The sequence below is a fragment of the Camarhynchus parvulus genome, chromosome 5 (assembly GCF_901933205.1).
Source record: "Camarhynchus parvulus chromosome 5, STF_HiC, whole genome shotgun sequence".
NCBI lineage: Eukaryota > Metazoa > Chordata > Aves > Passeriformes > Thraupidae > Camarhynchus > Camarhynchus parvulus.
This window is the reverse complement of record NC_044575.1, coordinates 40,287,245-40,304,918: the sequence shown is the minus strand read 5'-3', so window position 1 is coordinate 40,304,918 and position 17,674 is coordinate 40,287,245.

Sequence of the window (17,674 nt, the reverse complement as noted above, 5' to 3'; positions counted from 1 at the left end):
CTCCCTCAGCTGAGGGAGAGTATGCAAACCCAGCCTCAGCAAATACATGGCCTCCCCGTGCCAAATCTAGCCAGAGCTGATTTTCAGCAGAGCTGCTGAGCTTGGCTTTCCTTGTGGATGTATCCTGTTCCCCCAGCCTTGTTTACTTGTCCCATCAGGTGGCTTAACTCATAGTCCAAATTCCCATCAGAAGGTATATTTGGGGAGGTGGGCTTCAGGGGTCATGGATCAGCAGTTGCTTCTTTGCACAGTTTGGTACAATGGGCAAAGTTCCTCTGTGATTTAAAAAATGTTTGAGCCATTGCCCATTTCAGTATCTCACACTGGCCTCTCTGCTCTTTCCCCCACACAACTCTGCTCTCCCAGCCCACATCAGCATCAGCAAGCCCAGGCACAGGCCTCCACACCATTCTGATAACGCCTCTGTCCTCTGACCTGCATGTTTAGTCAGAGCAAAATTGAGTTCTTCCAGCATGCAGAATTGACAAGGAGAGTCTGCAATTTCAACAAGTCTTGAATCCTGAATACACTGGGAAAGTGCCTTATGCCACAGGCAGGAATATCCTGTGTTAGCATCACCCCATTACCTCCATTTATAGACTGCCAAAAAGGGGTAAAAGGACTGGAAAAGGACAAAGCTGTGCCTGCACAAAGTATGTGCAGAGGATCCTTGCCAGCTTCTCAAGACAATATAAACCCAAGGAATTAAGACAATTCCAGACATGCTAATTACATTTGCCTTTGCAATTTCTGATTGGATTTTCAGATGTCTCTAAGCATTCTCTACGTGGCATGTGTCAGCCACACTTCACTGCTGCTTTTATGTTATTAATATTGACAGCCACTCCGTTTAAACACAGGTTAGGTTTGAAATCCTGTCTGTTTGCTTATCTCTGCCTTTTGATCTTGTTTGTTTCCATTCATTATGGAGAAATCCTTCTTTCCATAAAGCCCCTTTGAATGCCTCAGCAAACATGCAAACACAGTGCTGAATGGATTAACTGGGAGGTACTGCGGTCTGAAGCTTGCCCGAATAGATGCTCCTGGATCAACCAGCTCTGCATACCAACTCATGGTCTAGGTTCCCCTAATGGTGTGAGATCTTTTGTGGAGTTCAGAACAGGTCTAGTGGCATGCTGGATATAACTCCATGTGACTGGAAACAAGCCATTCACAACTCTGTGTGTTTAATGGGGTTCTGGTAATGAGCACTGACTGCCTAGGAGCATGGGAACAGAATAACTAAACTGAAGCTTTTGAATCTTTGTAGAAGTCATCTTAAAGCTGTCACAAGAAGAAGGGACTGCTCTAACAGAAAAGATGGGTGTGAGCATAGGAAAACACAGGTAATAGTCTGGGAGCTCTAGGAGGAGCTGCAAAACACAGAAGACCCAGCCATGATTACTCATCAGAACCTAGCATTTCCTAGCTTTGACATAAGGTAAGGCTGCAGAGGAAGGATGGGAAGAAAGCAGTTACTTGTACTTTGCACAAGTAGTAGTGGATGATGGGTGTGGTCAGAAAAGGCAGGATGACCTTGCATTTCAAAGGCAACCAGGACAGATATAAACCACCTTGGACTGCACCTCCAACCTTGATAAGCCATTTTGATCATTCCTGAAGTTCTCCTTTTCCTGCATACTAACGTTGTGATGAAAAGTGACAAGCTGCCTGATGAACGAAAGCAGACAAGTGGATCCTGAGAGCACAGAAGGAAGATATCTGTTAACTTACACGTTAACTTTTGGGGGTAAAATCCCATCCAAAAAAAAAGTGTTCATTTCTGTCCACTCATAGAGGTATTTTGATGCCATGGGCAAAATCCAATTACTGTTTTGGGGGGGTTTTCAACCAATTTAATTTACTATCAATGAAAAAAGTTCTAACTATCGATTCTGGTACTGAGACAAATAAATGGGCACCAGGGAAAGCAGTCCTTGCCTCTGTCAAGACTCTCTTCCCTACTTTCTTCTCCCCAGTCCCCTCCCCACACGTTATACGCCGTCCCTCTGACTGCCCCTGAGTGCAGGAACAATGCAGGAAAACGGGGTCAGTGCCTTCGCCTCCTCCGATTGCAGCTGCCGCCCCAGCCCAGCCCAGCTCAGCCAAACTCAGCCCGCCAGACCCGGCTCAGCCGCTACTCCAATCCAACGCGGCCTCGGACTCTCCTTGGTCTCCCCTGCTGCTCTGGCCTCCTTGGTCCCTGAGCATGGCACTTGCCGGCCTTTCCAAAAAATGCCGTGGCGGAGGTGCCACAGGCTCCCCTTTCCAAAAATGCCGTGGCGGGGGTGCCACAGGCTCCCCAGGAGCCGCGGGCCCCGCGGCCAAGCCCTGGTCCTGCGCGAGGCTCGCACAGGGGCCGCGCCCCAGCCCGCAGCGCCGGGACAGCCGCCCTTCCCCTGCCGGGAAGGGAAAGCTGCCAGGCTCCCAGGGGAGGCTGCTCTCCCCCACGGAGCCCCTCCTAGCCCTGCAGAAGCCCCGGTCCCCGCGGAGCCCCTCCTAGCCCTGCAGAAGCCCCGGTCCCCGCGGCCGCGGGTGGCAGTGCCAGCGATGTCAGGAGCGGCCCCTGCGCCACCGGCCGCTCTGCTTTGACTGATACATAGGTTTTCTGCCTATTATACATATATATTGGTTTTCAGGGAGAAAAGCATTTTTTGCTTTTAGCACGCTTAGGAGTTTAAATAAAAACAAATATATCTATATTGGCTGTAGTTATTATGCTTGGCTTCATACAGAGTAAGTGGTTCAAACAAAAATAGATTGGTTGGAGTGAATGTGCATCAGTTCCAATAATAACACAGACAGCTTCAAGGAGCATATAAGTTTCATTTAATGTGCACTGGGCTTTCAAAGAAGAGGCAAGAAACATTGGGTTAGAACAGCTTTTAGTCTACATTTTCTGTCTAAAGGCTTCTGCATTTACCAAATTTCTGAAATAGAATGGAAGTCCATAAACAAGTGGAGAGAGGCATTTGTTAGGGGGCCAGAGTGGTGTTACAGAGGGAGGAAGTGATATGCAACAAAACATGATCCTGAGGTAGAATTTCCCAACTACAGTATCTTTACACTTATTCCCCTATGTGTGGGATTATTCCCCACAGGAAGACTGGGCTTCAAACTGGAGCCAAAAAAATCTTAGTGTAACAAAGGGTTGCAGGTATGAGAAAACTGCACTAGTTGAGGGCCAGTTTTCAAAGGGAAAATTAAGAATGAACTGGGAGCTTAACAATTTTCTTGGGTCTAAGCCACATCCCTCAAGAAATGCCACAGACAACTAGGAGAGGGATGCCTTGGGCAGGATTCAGACAGGCTTTCTGCCCCTGGTGTTCTGAATCCAGGAGCTACTACAGTCATAACAGCTCCATGCTAGATAAACACAAAAGGAAAAGAGATCTCTTTCAGATATCGAATGTTCTTTCGAAAACATCAGGGAAACAATCTGAGGCAATGATTCATTTCCAGGAATGGCTGTTGATGGTGAAGGGATCAGTTAAATCCAGCTCCTCTGCTTCCCAAGATTATAAGATAGAGCAAAGCTGGGACTGTAATTCAAGAGTGAATATTGAAAAGTGACTTGTTCAGATCCATGTTAGCTCACAAGAGACCTAAAGCAATGAATTTACACCCCAGACTCCAATCATGATGGAGGTGTGTGATGATCTTACCCTAGACAGTGCAAGACACTCCTCTGCAGGCAAGGAGCCATTTGGGAGGCACCAAAAAATAAGGCCATTACTTCACAGTCTTTGAGTCTATATGTTTTACCTATTTCCCTCTTCACTCCTCAGATTTCTTCTGTGTCCTTCAGAAAGTTGGACACTGCCTGTGCATTGGAACCCCCTGCTTCAAGGACCCACTCTCACCTGATGGCAATGAAAGGAGATTTCTCATGGGATGAGAAACATGCTAGAGGAGAATGCTCTCACTGTGCCTTCAGGATGGGCCATTGAGGTAAAGGATGGGATCCCATCTCCCACAAAAGCTCATGGAAGTTCCCAGCTCTGAGGCCATCTGTTTCCCATGGGACCATCTGTTCCCAGTGAGCAACACCCCAGAAGAGTGTGTTTATCAAGACTAGCAGGTTGAAGTTTGGCAGGATCTGCAAGTAAGCAATAGGAGGCCTTTAAATGCAGACTTTCTATTTGCAGTATGTGAAGCCTGCATGTGTGTGTTTCCTCCAACCATCCATATACCACAGGGGAAAGCATTCAAAAACAGGATCCAAAAATAGAAGAAATTGTGTGACTCACAGCATTGCCACCCAGAGTTGTATGCTCAGCACAAATCCCAGGCAAAGCAGCTTTAGGTGCCAGGCACCCTCTGCACTCAGAGCTGCAGGTGGCCCCAGAGGAAAACCAACACTGTAACATATATTAATGATGAAGACACCTCACTCAACAGTGCTCTTCCCTTCAGATGGGTGCTGCTCCAAAGCCACACTCAGAGGGTTTGGTTCTGCTGGCTCTGTGGGTCTTTGTTGAGAAACAGCTGAGAGGAGCAGCTTCCCCTGGTGTGCAAAGCATAGGCCTGGCTGCCTACACAGATTACAGCATGACACATAAATAAAGAATTAACACCACTGTCATTGGTCACATTTCTATTTCCCTAAGATTTTCATCTAAGAAAGTTATGGTTTACTTCTGCTCGTAAATGTATTGTGTTCAATATCATCGTGGTCCTTCCACAAGATGTGCACATTTCAGAGGTCACTCAATTTGGTTTTGTCTATAGAGAAAAAAAGGTACATGTGAGTTACCAATTTTTTCTTGGTAATATCCAGTTTCATGTCAGATAAACAGCAACCAGCTGAACATTTTCTCAAAAGAATGTATTTCTAAAAAAAACTATTTTTGGCAAGTTTCTTTATTTTTTTATTGTAAGACTGTCCAATATTTCAATATATTCTGGCCTCTTCTGTAAGAACTACAAAGGATAAAAATGGGTTGTTTTAAAGCAAGACAAAGAAAAAGAAACAACCAGGATTTTCTTTGCCAAATCCCATCTTGAAGACGTGTCAGTCAGAAAAGATAAGTAAAAATTTCAGAAGGGAAAAGAAACCTCATTTCATGATCAGCTCCAGCCATTCCTTTTTGGACCATGTTGGCCAGGTGAACTGTGTGATACAAATAGCAAACAGGTTTTCTGTGTGTACTCATGTCTCTCTCTAGTGGAAAGCCCTCATCACTACACAAATACAGATAAGAGGCATGGACTCGTCAGCTCAACAAGGGGAGACCTGTGCCCCAAAATACCCCTGTGTCCTGGGGGCTGATGCTGCCCTATCGTTGGGGCAGAGCTTTCCTGCCTTCCACAGGAACCCATTCCTTTTGCCCTTTGCCCTCAGGCAGGGCTATGCCATGGCTTAACTTAACCACGGTATCTTGGAGAGCGGGGGACATTAGTGTCATATGCAGAGATAAATCAGTACCAAAAAAGTGTTGGCATTTAAGGATTTGAGTCAGATCCATTTGCACTGCAACAGACAAAACTAAAGAAATCTTCTAATTTCTTGTTAAATGCATTTCCAGGTAGAAAACCCCACAGAAAGAGGGAGGCATCATCCAAATTCTCATGGCAAACCCTTGGAAATGCAGCCAAACACCTGTCAGGTACCAGCCCTCTCTGCCCAGCTCCTCCTAACCCCTAGGGACAGGCAGGTGGAGTGCCCTGGCAGAGCCCACTGGCCTCAGCTTGCCAGTCCCTGCTCACATCCCTACACAGCCACTAAATCTTCACTTTAGGCTGTGATGCAGCAGTTCTGAGCCTGCTGGCGGGAGGCACATGCACCCCTGACCCCTCTTGCAGTGCAGCCAGCACCATTGCAAAGCCCCCAGGGAGCGCAGTGTGGGGTGCAGTAAACAGTGCTGAGTCTCCTGCTGGCAGGGGTCAAGCAGGGCAGCCCCCACCGAGCAGATGTTGGGCTTGCACATGGCTGGGTTTTCCTTTCTGTGCTTACAAACCAGCACCATTCATCTGGCAGAGATGGAGCTGTACAGCATGGACAGGGTGGGTCATGCCTTGCCCTTTGCCTCTGCAGGGCTGCGGGAAGCCAGATGCTCTCTGCTTGCCAGGGAATTGCTCCTTACTTTGCCAGGCCTGGCTCAAGCATTGCTGCCCCCATTTATTCACAAAGGGCCCTGTATTGCACTTGCACAGGATCACTGTGCAGCACAGTTAATCTGGAAGCTGCAGAGTCAGCACCAGTCATCCAGGGGCCCTGGGAGCAGCCTGCATTTGGACTGGCCACAGCCTGCTTTTCAACACACAGGGGTCCATCTCTGTAGTGTGCTGTGCCTGAGAGCACTGCCCCACAGACACCATGGGATGGCTGGAGGCTGCAGGAAACTCCAAGGGCTTAGCTGGGGTGAGCAGCCTGTGATGGCACTTAAGATCCAGGTTTTCTTAGGAGTGCCAAGTTACCCAAAGTTTACCTGCTGCCATGTGGGCTTCCCACTAAGCTGTTTATCTCCTGCAGCATTGCCTCCATTTCACAGAGGTGGAAACTGAGAGATGCTAAAAGCAGAGAGCCTCTCTTACAACTGCAAGATGCCAAAATGCTGGCTGACTTGATGAACAGATGTACAGAGGCATGCTAGGTCTTGCTGATGGAGGGGCATCTGCAGGTGCTCCACACTTGGGTTAGCACTAATGAAGCACTCCAAATAACTGGGCACTTCTGAAAAATCTGGCCTAAATGATGCATCTGGGGTGGAAAGTGTGTGTGAGGCATAGCTGGGAGCAGCAGCAGTCTTCGGGCAGTTTCCCTAAACACTGAGCTTTCTTTTCCTATGAACCTATATTTGACTGAATACCTTGTTATCACTGGCTTCCATGCATACCACTAACCTCTGTTTTAACAGAGTTTTAAGCCCTTGAGGTTTCCTGCAGCTCCAGCTCCATGGTTTCTGTGGGGCAGTGCTCTCAGGCACAGCACACTACAGAGATGGATCCCAGTGCTGCCACTGATAAGGTCCCTGTGTGTTGAAAAGCAGGCTGTGGCCAGTCTAAATGCAGGCTGCTCCCAGGGCCCCTGGATGACTGGTGCTGACTCTGCAGCTCCCAGATTAATTGTGCTCCACAGTGATCCTGTGCAAATTAACACAGATTCCATGACAGAAATCAGCATTGTGTTTGTAAGTAATTGTATGTATTTCTAAGTATTTGATGTACATTGAGAGAAGAGCAGTGCATGCCCATGGGTAATATGGTCACCAAGGCCCTTGAGCTAAGCAGCACCCACAGTGTCCTCTGCTTATGCCCAGCAAAGCTGAAGACTGTAATATACTTCACTCAGGAGAGATGACTACCATGCATCAGACATGAGCTTTGAACCAGGGAGTAACAGGCATAAAGCTCTTTACTCATTTCAGATACAACATCAAGAGGCTACTGAAAACAAAATAAAACTATTTCAGAGAAATTTGTCTACTTTGCCTGTTAAAAATTGGCTGAAAGTTATACCTTTGATTGCCTAATTTGTAATATGCCTCCAAGATGGGATGACAGCAGTGACTGTCAAGGCATGAAATTCCTTTTTTGCCAGCAATATTTGTCTTTTACCAATGAGCTAATTGATTGAGCTTGGCTGTTGGAAGCCATGAGTTTTATCCACAATGAACCCTGTATGTGTTTAATACCTATCAGCTAGAGGTCAAAAATGAAAGGTATTTAATCTCCTCCTCTCAGTCCTAGCAGGAACGATTTTGAAGTGATAGGTTTAAGGGCCCACATCAATTTTGTCTCCTAAACAATCGTTTCGCCACATTCTTTCAGTTACACTTTATCTCCAGCAGGATCTAAGCAGCGGGTATTGAGCCTGACTTTAAATCTCGTCAAGCCCTAGCTTTCCCTGTGGCAATACAGAGGGAAATATTTAGTGCCAGCCACTCTGCCACTTCACCTCCTGACACAATATTATTTCATCATAACCTGTCCAGTGAGCAAATTGCCTCTTTGGCCCCTTTGCCGTCTCTGCACGAGGGCTGGGCTATTGATTGTGATAGTGTGCCAGTGTGCACAGGGTGATTCCTGAAGAGGAGGGATCGATGGCAGCATAATTGCTACCTTGTTGGCAGCAACTGGGGAAGAGGGGCTGGAATAAACAACTCAGTGGCAGAAAAAAAGCTGACACTGCTTCTGGAGCATCTTCTGGCTGCAGGGTGCCTCACCATGGGGCAGGGGACACAGCTAAACTGATGCTAAGGGAAAAGGCATCAGTTATTCCATGGAAATGGTTTTGCACTTACAGGGTCACTTATGGAGGATTAGAGAGCTGCAGACCAGAGGAAAGAAAGGGTGAAGGATTTGTATCTAGAAAGGAGCCATCAAATGAAGAGTTGGTGGGAAAACTGCCATGGCACTGCAGTTTTTCCTCCAAGGTTCATGTGCATTGCAATCACAGAAAATAGGTCTGGAAGGGAGACTTCAAGGGTTGTAGAATCAATCCCCCTGCCCCAAGGCATGACCAGCTATACTTACACCACTGCAAGGCTGCAACCCTGGCTTGGGGCAGCACACAGTGGTATAAAATGGGCCATAAACCAGCACTGTCACCTTTAACACAAGACCAAAGGCTTCTATACTGTAGACTGTGCAGAGACTGTAGCATAGAGAGTGACCAAAATCATGCCAATATATTACCTGTTGGAGCAATCCACTTTGTAAGCAGCAACTCTGTATTAAAGTGCCTCAGTGGAATATTTTCCAAATTTTGCCTCAGAGAAAGGTGTAAGCTTATGGGAGTTTCAATTGGAAGCAGGTCCTTACAGGAACTAAAGCCTGCTTTCAAAAGCTGGGGACTCTGGGCTAGGCTCCACCGCTTTCTTCTCTGTTTTAATTTCCTTGCAATGTCACAGATTCATTTCTGCCACACTGATGATGCAAAGTCATGGCATTAGCAGGTCTCAAATCTGTGTGGAAAAACATGTCTTCAAAATTCAGCAGTGATCTCATGCCAGCAAGCAGACACTCAGCTGGCTAGGGTCTGAGGTGACAGTCCTTTTTACTTTCAACACACATTCCTGTTTTTCTCACGAGTACCATCCCAACTTATCACAGCTTCGTGTACTGCAAAAGATAATGCTTGTTCTAAGCGCTGCTTTTGTCTCCCTGGCAGGGACTTGCTGGGAAAGAGCCAACACATTGCTGGTTATCTCCATATCCACCTGGAAGTGGCAGCCCCAGAAGTCGTGCCATAGAGCATCAGGCTTGGCAGAGGGCAGGGAAGCAGCAGTGTGCTCCAACCACCCATGGTGACATGCACAGACGAAGCTAAGCAAGGAAGGCCAGAATTGAAACAGCAGCAGTGGGGTGAGGGAGAGCACCAAAACTCAAGTCTCAGCAGCTTAACTTTTTTCCAACCTAATGTTCAACAAGCACAGAAGAAAACAGAACCCAGACAAAGCTGAGCTCTAACATTCCCCTGCTGGAGAGCCTGTCTGCAGTACAGCTCGCTCCACAAAGACAGAAATTGCACATGGTCTTTTGCATGAGGTTCATATATCTTTTGTTCTCTCACTTGTCATGTTACATCATCCTAGGGACTTGCACAATATATCCCCATAAGTGGAGATTGTGTAGAGATGCAAAGTCACTCACTAAAAAAGATTTGTTAACTCCCCAACTTCCCCGAGCTTTATCCAAGTCAGGAACAGACAGCAGCAGGGAGGGGAAGGAGGCAGGCATGTCACTTCATGTTTTGATCAAAGATTCAAGTTTGTTATTGATTCATCCAAGCCCATTTACCTATCTTCCACCCCTGAATTCTTCCTAGCATCACTAATTCTGTCTCTAGTATGTACACACAAAGCCAAAGAATTTCCTCCTCAAAACTGTGCTATGAGAAAGCAAAGGCAATGTCTCATTCTGAGAAACTCCATCTTTTCCATCGCACACTGGCCTCCTGCCTTCAGGCTCAGCTTGCAGCAGAGAACAACTTTGTCATCACTTGTAAACAAAGTGCCTTAATGCAGCTGGAGAATAAACACAAACCACAGTGCTGTTTCACAGAGTTACTTCTCTGATGTTCCCAACAGTGTGTAGAGCTTACCTGGTGCTTTGTCTCCTAAGATCTCAAAGCAGCAGACTTGCTGGCAGCTTGGTGGGAAAAAGAGCTTCTCCCCACGCCTCAGTCCTAGAATGAGATTAACAGTCTAGAACAGACTTCAGAAAAGTTAAAAAGAGCTTGGAATAGCTGTAAAGCTGTGTTGGGTGTATGTATGTTTATGATAGCAATTAACAATATTACCATTAAGTAACTGCTCTACTCTGCGCTGATGTGGCCTCACCTCGTGTCCTGTGTGCAGTTTTGGGCACCAAATATAAGAAGGACATAAAGCTATTAGAGAGTATCCAAAGGAGGCCTAAGAAGATGGTGAAGGGTCTGGAGGAGAAGCCTGAAGAGTGACTGAGGTCATTTGGTCTGCTTAGCCTGGGGAAGAGGAGACTGAGGGGAGACCTCATTGCAGTTACAACTTCCTCGTGAAGGAAAGCAGAGATGCAGGGACTGATCTCTTCTCTCTGGTGACCAATGACAGGACCAAGGGACTGACATGAAGTGGTGACAGCACCAAGGCTGCCAGAGTGCAAGGAGTGTTTGGACAACACTCTTGGTACTTGTGTTTCTCTTGGGTGTCCTGTACAGGGCCAGGAGTTAGACTGTGATGATCCCTGGGGATTTCTTGCAACTCAGGATATTCTATTATTATATTTTTATATAATATAGAACATATATATATAATCTAATAATATATCTATAATAATCATAATATATATAAAATGTATAATGTATAATCATATAATAGCAGAATAAAAAGGCAATCATCTCCAAATATTGGCAGGCTCTCAGAAGAAGAGGTAAGGTATTATAGGAGGGTAAATCTAATAGAAAAGAACAAAAAGAGGGTAATAAAGGAAACCCAGCATGAGTATTAGCATACATTTATTGGAAATTCATCTAGTACAGGACTCAGAACTGGAGCACTTATTTCCTCTATTTGCTATAAGTTGTTATAGTTTCTGAGACCAAATATAGAGGAAGATGCCCATGGAAAAACGACTGCCCAGGCTGGAGAGGACTGTGTGCTTCACCCATTAATAGGGTGGCCAATCTGCATCACTATTCTAGCCAAACCAAGCATAATTCCTCATGGAGAATTGGCAATGATCTCATACTCACTATCACACCATGTTTAAAGAAAAAATCCAAATCGATTGCTATTCATACATCAGATGGCAAACAGATACCAGCTGCAGAGTAACCCACTTACTCTGAATTAGCAACGACTGTACTGCAATTCAGGCTTTCAGCTTTTCTAAAATATAAGCAGGGAGAGACCATCATAATGTCTGTGATAATGACTGGGTATGAGGATCATGGAGCTGAAAATTATTTCTCCTAAACTTCTTTCTTACAAGAGGACATGTGTTCAGATTTGGCTGGTTGGTCTGAAACTGTGCCTGTGTTCATTCATCTCTGGTACATATCCAGTTTGTGTGTTGGGACATATCACCATGCTGATTTCAGTTCAACAATATCATTTGAAATAGATAAAAAGCACAAGCTTAAACTAACCTTCCACTGGTGCATTACTTAATAATTTAATAACACTTATAAGTTTGGAATTCAAATTATACCATCTAGAAGCTTGGATAAGAATGCCAATTTGGTTATACACTGAAAATATCTCCTCTTTTCAGGAGCATAAGCAAGTTTCTATTATAGATTAACATTACAGGCCAGATCTTCACCTAGCATAAAATGGCAACACCACTGTGCTGTACCAACTTCTACCTACAGCAGATATAGCCCAGTAACTTCAAAATAATCAGATCAGCAGCCCCATCCACAGCACTAAGCAGAACCATACACAGGGATATATTACACATGCCTACTCACTGTGGGTTATGTATTTATAGAGCAAGCTAAACTGAAAGGAGTTAAAACTGTGCACTGTGATGCATTCAGTCCTTTGATGTGAGCAACAGGGGTGATGGCACTGTTGTATTGGAATTGGATATGAAGGCATGAACGTGCAGACATGGCTAAGTGTGACAGCTGTGCTAATACTTGGAGACTCACGTAGTACAGAATGTACAGAATTTGTGATTTTCTTGCACTGAGAAAAGACTTCCATCAGCTTCAGCTGAAGGTTATTGGTCTCTGAGGGCAAGGGGGGGCATATGCATCCTTCTTTGCAAACTGCGCTGTAGTAGGAAAAAAGTTGGTATGTCTCCATAATTTTATGGGCTAAAGCAGCAGTTCTAATGGATGCCAAATCAGATAAATCCTGGCCTTCCATATGCAGGACTAGGTCAGTATCCTAGCCTCAGAGGAAAGCTATAGACGGAGCAGGATGTAGCCTTTCACATATGCAGCTAGACAAGATGAGCAAGAGAAGTCCAAGTTTGCAACAGCAGAGCACACCTTGGCTCCAGCTCTTAGTCAGCCTCCCACTCTGTCTTTTCATCCCACACAAGCAGCATAGCACCTCCAAATACCTGCATAGGGAAAACCACAGCTTGCAGTATTTGTGCAGGCTGCCTGACCTGGCTCCTCCGAGAGCATGAGCAGGTACAATCAGGAGTGCTGAGCACTGAGAGTATAGCTTTGCCTTTCAATCTAATTAGCAATGCAAAGTTGCACCCGCAGCAGAGCCTGCCTAATGTACAGAATAAAACTGGCCTATTTCTTAATGCTCTTATTAGCACTGAATACCTTCCCTCTCTACCCAGACACATGGCAGAGAGAGCAAGCAACGAGGGCTTTAGCTTTTGTGCATAATCAGGTGGGGTGAGCTATCTGACCCACACTTGCCTCTGCCTCCCCCCTTCCAGTTAGTGCTTTCATCATGTTAGCTCCTGTGCTGTGGTTTCCAGGCGAATTTCCACTCAGTGCTCAGAGAGCTGAAACCTTTAGATTAATCCCAGATCTGTCAGCCTCCATCATTTTCAAGCAGGGCTGTGAGCTGCAGGGCACTCCGTTACTTTCTCTAGCACTGAGGAGCCTTAAGCCTCTTGCTCTCACTCTCTTGGAGAGTGGGCAGCCCCATTCTTCTCCCTCCCCAGCCTGAGATGACCTGAGTCTGTGGCCAGTGTGGTTGCAGGAGGATTCTCTGTGAATCAGGTGATTAATTTGTTTCCTCTCCCTCAATGAATTTTGACTTGATCTGCAAAGTTCCAAGTCAAGTGAGAGACAAATGCTGCCAGCAATCCCCTTGTTCCCTTACACATGGTTGCCCAAGCCCTTAAGCTGCAGCCACTCTGGCTCACACCATAATCCTGCTTGGTTGCTGCAATTGTTGAAATGAGCCTAAATACCCCACACAGAAACTCTTAAGCCATTTCACTGATATCTTAACACTCCTCTTAGGCTAAATTTGAGATTTTGCTCAGATCTGTTTTAGTTAGACTGAACTTCTCTGGTTCATCTTTTGGTGATCAACTGCCAGGGGGGAATCTTTCCCCTGCTCCAGCAGACCATCATTGCCAGTTCCCAACCCCCATCTCTAAAACAACACTCAGCAGTCACTCATGGACTTTGCATCCTTTCCTCCTGCTTACTTCTGTCTTGTTCTTTTTGCCCTGCTGTAGGCAGCAGCAATGGCTGCTGAGCAGAAGCTGAAGTACCTAGAACTAGTGCCTAAGACAGCATGGTTCAGTTTGGTTCCCAAGATCTTTGTGCTCACAAATCATGCATGAACCTTGAGAATTATGGAGAGCCTGCCTCCAGCAAGCTCTTAACCTGCTGGAGATACTGCATGGCTAATCCAGCATCAGCAGAACCCTTTTAAGATCAAGCAGAAAGGCCAGAGGATTTGTAAAAGTACTCACTGAAGACTCAGTTCTGGGCTCAGCACTGTACAAAGCACAGGCAAATAACTGATCTCTACTGCAATGACTTATAATCCACCACAACACTTCCTTCCAGCCTCTCCCCATCTCTGGAAGTCAGCTAGGCTTACTCAATCTGCAGCTGGCTCTGCTGCATTTCCGATTTCCTCCCATGCTCTCTAGCATGGCATTGGGATAGAAGTCTGCAAGAGGCTGAGCGCTGCAGAAGTCACCACTGGTAGAGCAAAACAGTCCTGATCCTGACTGGTAGGCATTGATGTCATGTTCTGGAAGCTGGAAGGCTGGTATGAGAAGCTGGCCTGAACCAGAGCACGTGTTGCCCTGTATGAGCCTGAAACTTTTGGAATATCAAGGACCAAGGTTTTCCATGTCTGTGACAGCCCTGTGCTTTAACCCCACCAATGCCAGGGAAGTGATGGACAAAGAGAAAAGCACAATGCTGAAGCCCATTAAGGGGGCATAAAATGAAGCAGAAATACAACAGTGAGGACTTGAAAGATCTGTCCCTGAAAAACATTGCATATATTAGGGAAGGCAGAAAGTGTGAGCAGGGTGGTGCTGGTAGCCACCGTCCAGGATGCTAGGAATTTTTCTGGGGTCCTTCCCATCACACAGGTGCTGAGATGGGCTAAAGAAACCCCATGTGCTGGACACCAGGCCATGCTCCTGATACCAACCACCTCTTGGAAGAGAAATCCTTGCCAAGAGTTTCAACAGGGACTATTTGAAACTTCAGATACAGCCCAGGAAGCAAAGCCCAACACGCACACCATCTGGGATGCTAAGGAAACTGCGGTTTGCTCCGACCCTGGAGGAGCAGATGACTACCTAACACTGCAAGGAGGTCTCCCAGCCTGTAGGCCCCACAAGCCAGGCATGGTCAACTGTGATCCTGCCAAGCAGGGCAGAAGAGCTGAGCAAGGTGCCAGGCTCACTTCTTCAGCAATTATCCTTTCTGTGCATACCTCCTGCTCGTGTGCGGAAAGGAGAGATACTCTGGTGCTGGGTACTGTGGGAAGAGTTTAACCCTTCAGCTCATAACAAATAAATCCCATTGTTCCAGCACCCTGGCTAGCACTCCCTCCAGTCTGTACCTCCTGAATCCCTTTTGAGAGCAGCTGAATCAATGTTTGACTTGTACAAACAGCTGCCTGACTGCAATTTGGAAGGGATTCAGATGGGGATTACAGCAAGGCAGTGGATAAAAATCTATTACATGGCAGTATTTATTTTAGATCCCTGTGGCACTCAGTGTGAACTCTGGCAGCATCTCCTGCTCCTTAGTCAGTGGCACAAGTGCAAGGGATTGAGAAGAATCACTTTCAGGAGTGTGTACTGCAGAGCAGTCAGAGGAGAGGACTGAGATCCAAAGTGAGTACACATTTCCAAGCCAGACTTACTTGGCTCCACAGTGGATCCTCCCAGGGGGTGGGAACATGTTTTGTTTTCAGGAGAATTTGATATTGGTAAAATTGCATTGCTTTGATAGCCCTAAGGGCCTGTGCCAGCTCTGGTTTACCAGACCAATGTTTCTGGCTTAGTGCAGCTGCATCCAAGATCAAAACCCAATCCCGCCTTCTCTCTTTGGGCACAGAAATGATCCAAGCCCTGAGTCAGCAGTAGGACCTGCCTGGGAGGAGGAAGTTCTTGTGTCTTGGAGCAACATTGCAGCAAGCCCCACTTTGCTGCTCTCTACTAATAGTTTAGCAATGAAGGGAATAGGTCAGGCAAGAGAGCACCTTCCTGTAGGTGGCAATCTCTGAGATGAAGTGTCCCAGGAACAGGACTGCAAACAACCCACTCAATGCCCACAGGGGTCGCCACCAAACCTCCACTGCTGGCCCAGGCTTGCCAAGCTAGTCAGGAGGGTATTTATACCCAGGACAGGCATAAGTACCCTGAGTCCTTTCCCAGCATAGGCACACACAGGCTGCTGGCAGGAGGGAGCACCAGGGTAGTGCTGAGAGATGCTGCTGATTTAACAGGCTGTGACAGGGCTGTCCAGCAGCAAAGAGAGGCAGAGAAACCACCACTCTTGAGAAAGAAACACAGATAGGGGAAAGGTCTAAAGAGACTGAATTGCCCATCCCCAGCTTTGCCTTTTCTTGTGTTGAAACTACCAAATTTTCATCTGCTGGAGGTACACCACGTGTTGAGGGAGACAGACCTCTCTACACCAGTGCTGCAATATTTTCTCCACAGGGTGAATAGTGCTAAGAGCAAAACGAGCACTGGCCAAGGCTGCCACCAACAAGGCAGCACATGTAGGCGCCCAATCCCTGGCAGCAGCATTTATTTCTGGACTGAGTGATGCAGAGATGACAGGAAGAAATGGACTGGAGAAAGGCTGGAGGAGCCAGAGCTCGTTTGGGCAGCCCTGGTGATGAAGGACCTGCCCTGAGCACAGCCACAGACTTCAAAGCCCAGAGTGGCTGTGTCCTAAGCACTTAACAACTCCCTCTGGGGACTGCTCACATGGCTGCATCTGTGCTGTAGTCAGCCCCATGCCAGTGGAAGAAGCTTTCCTAAGAGGTGCCAGCAAAAATACAAGGTAGCAGAACTTCCTCTTCCTCAGATCTTCCATGGGCTCTGCACAAGTCACTGCCCCTCCTGTGCAGTTGTATGGGTGACTGTGTTGATGGACAAGCTTCAAATTAACCAGCATTGCTGGGGCCTGGGATGCTGGGTGATTTTCTCAGCTTAGCATTTTGAACTTTTAGTTTAAATTTTGCTATCTGTAGTCCAGAGATAAGCCTGCCCTACAAAGATGCTGGGAAACTTAATGAATGGAAAGCTTGCAATGTGCTTTAAGATCACAAGGGAGAAGATACAAGAGACAGGAAAAATATTGCAATACATGTAACATTTTATCAGATTATAACAAATTTTGAAGTACTTCATGTATCAATCTTTATATATAAAGATGTGCTCTATCATAGATCATTTCTTATAGGACCCACACTGCATTGAAAAGAACTAAAGATCTGAAGGGCTGTGAAGAGGCCATAATTCAGATTTCTATCCCCTGGACTCATCCCCTCCATATGGTCTTTTTTTCCCCTCACTTCCTCTTTCACTACAATCCACATTTCTGTTATCCTCCATTTCACCCTGTCTTCCTCTGTCTGCTGTTGTGAAGTTATTGCTCACTGGGTTTTGTTTTCACACAGAAGCCAGAAAGTGTAAGAAATAACATGGGGCCCCAGAGGCAACCACACTGGGACAGCAGCATTCACATCTTTTCCTCTGGATGCTCTGACTGCCTTTAGGAGTTGCAACAGGAATAGGAATCTGTGACTCTCCCAGCTTTGTATGTCTTTTCTGTGACCACAGAGGCTTTACTGCTGCACCAAGCTGAACTCCCTAAGAGGGAGAGCTTCACTTTTGTGTCGTGGAAGAGCCTCCATCCTTGTGCATGTAATTTAGTCCATCCTTGTCCCCAGAGATCCTGGCTTACCTGAGCAAGCCCAGTTTTTCCACCCAAAGCAAGACACTGGGGCATTATGCTACATTACTGCTAATGAAGTTGCTTTGTTTGTTCTATTGCTTAGGGGAATAAGTTAATGTCTCAGAATGCCCTTTAACAGTATTTGTCTTTGTTTATTAAATATTTATTTTGCAAGATAAATGTGGATAAGAGACTCCTAACAGGATTCCTTCTGGAAGGAGAGAGCGCTAAGAGTTAGAGAGGATAAAATGGGTACAAAGATACAGGTTGAGTTCTCATCCAGAACAGGATACATCACCCCTCCTTCTTAACATGTAAAAGATAAATAGTTTCAACCTCCTAATTCTCTGATTTTATTCCCCAGCAACCAAAAGA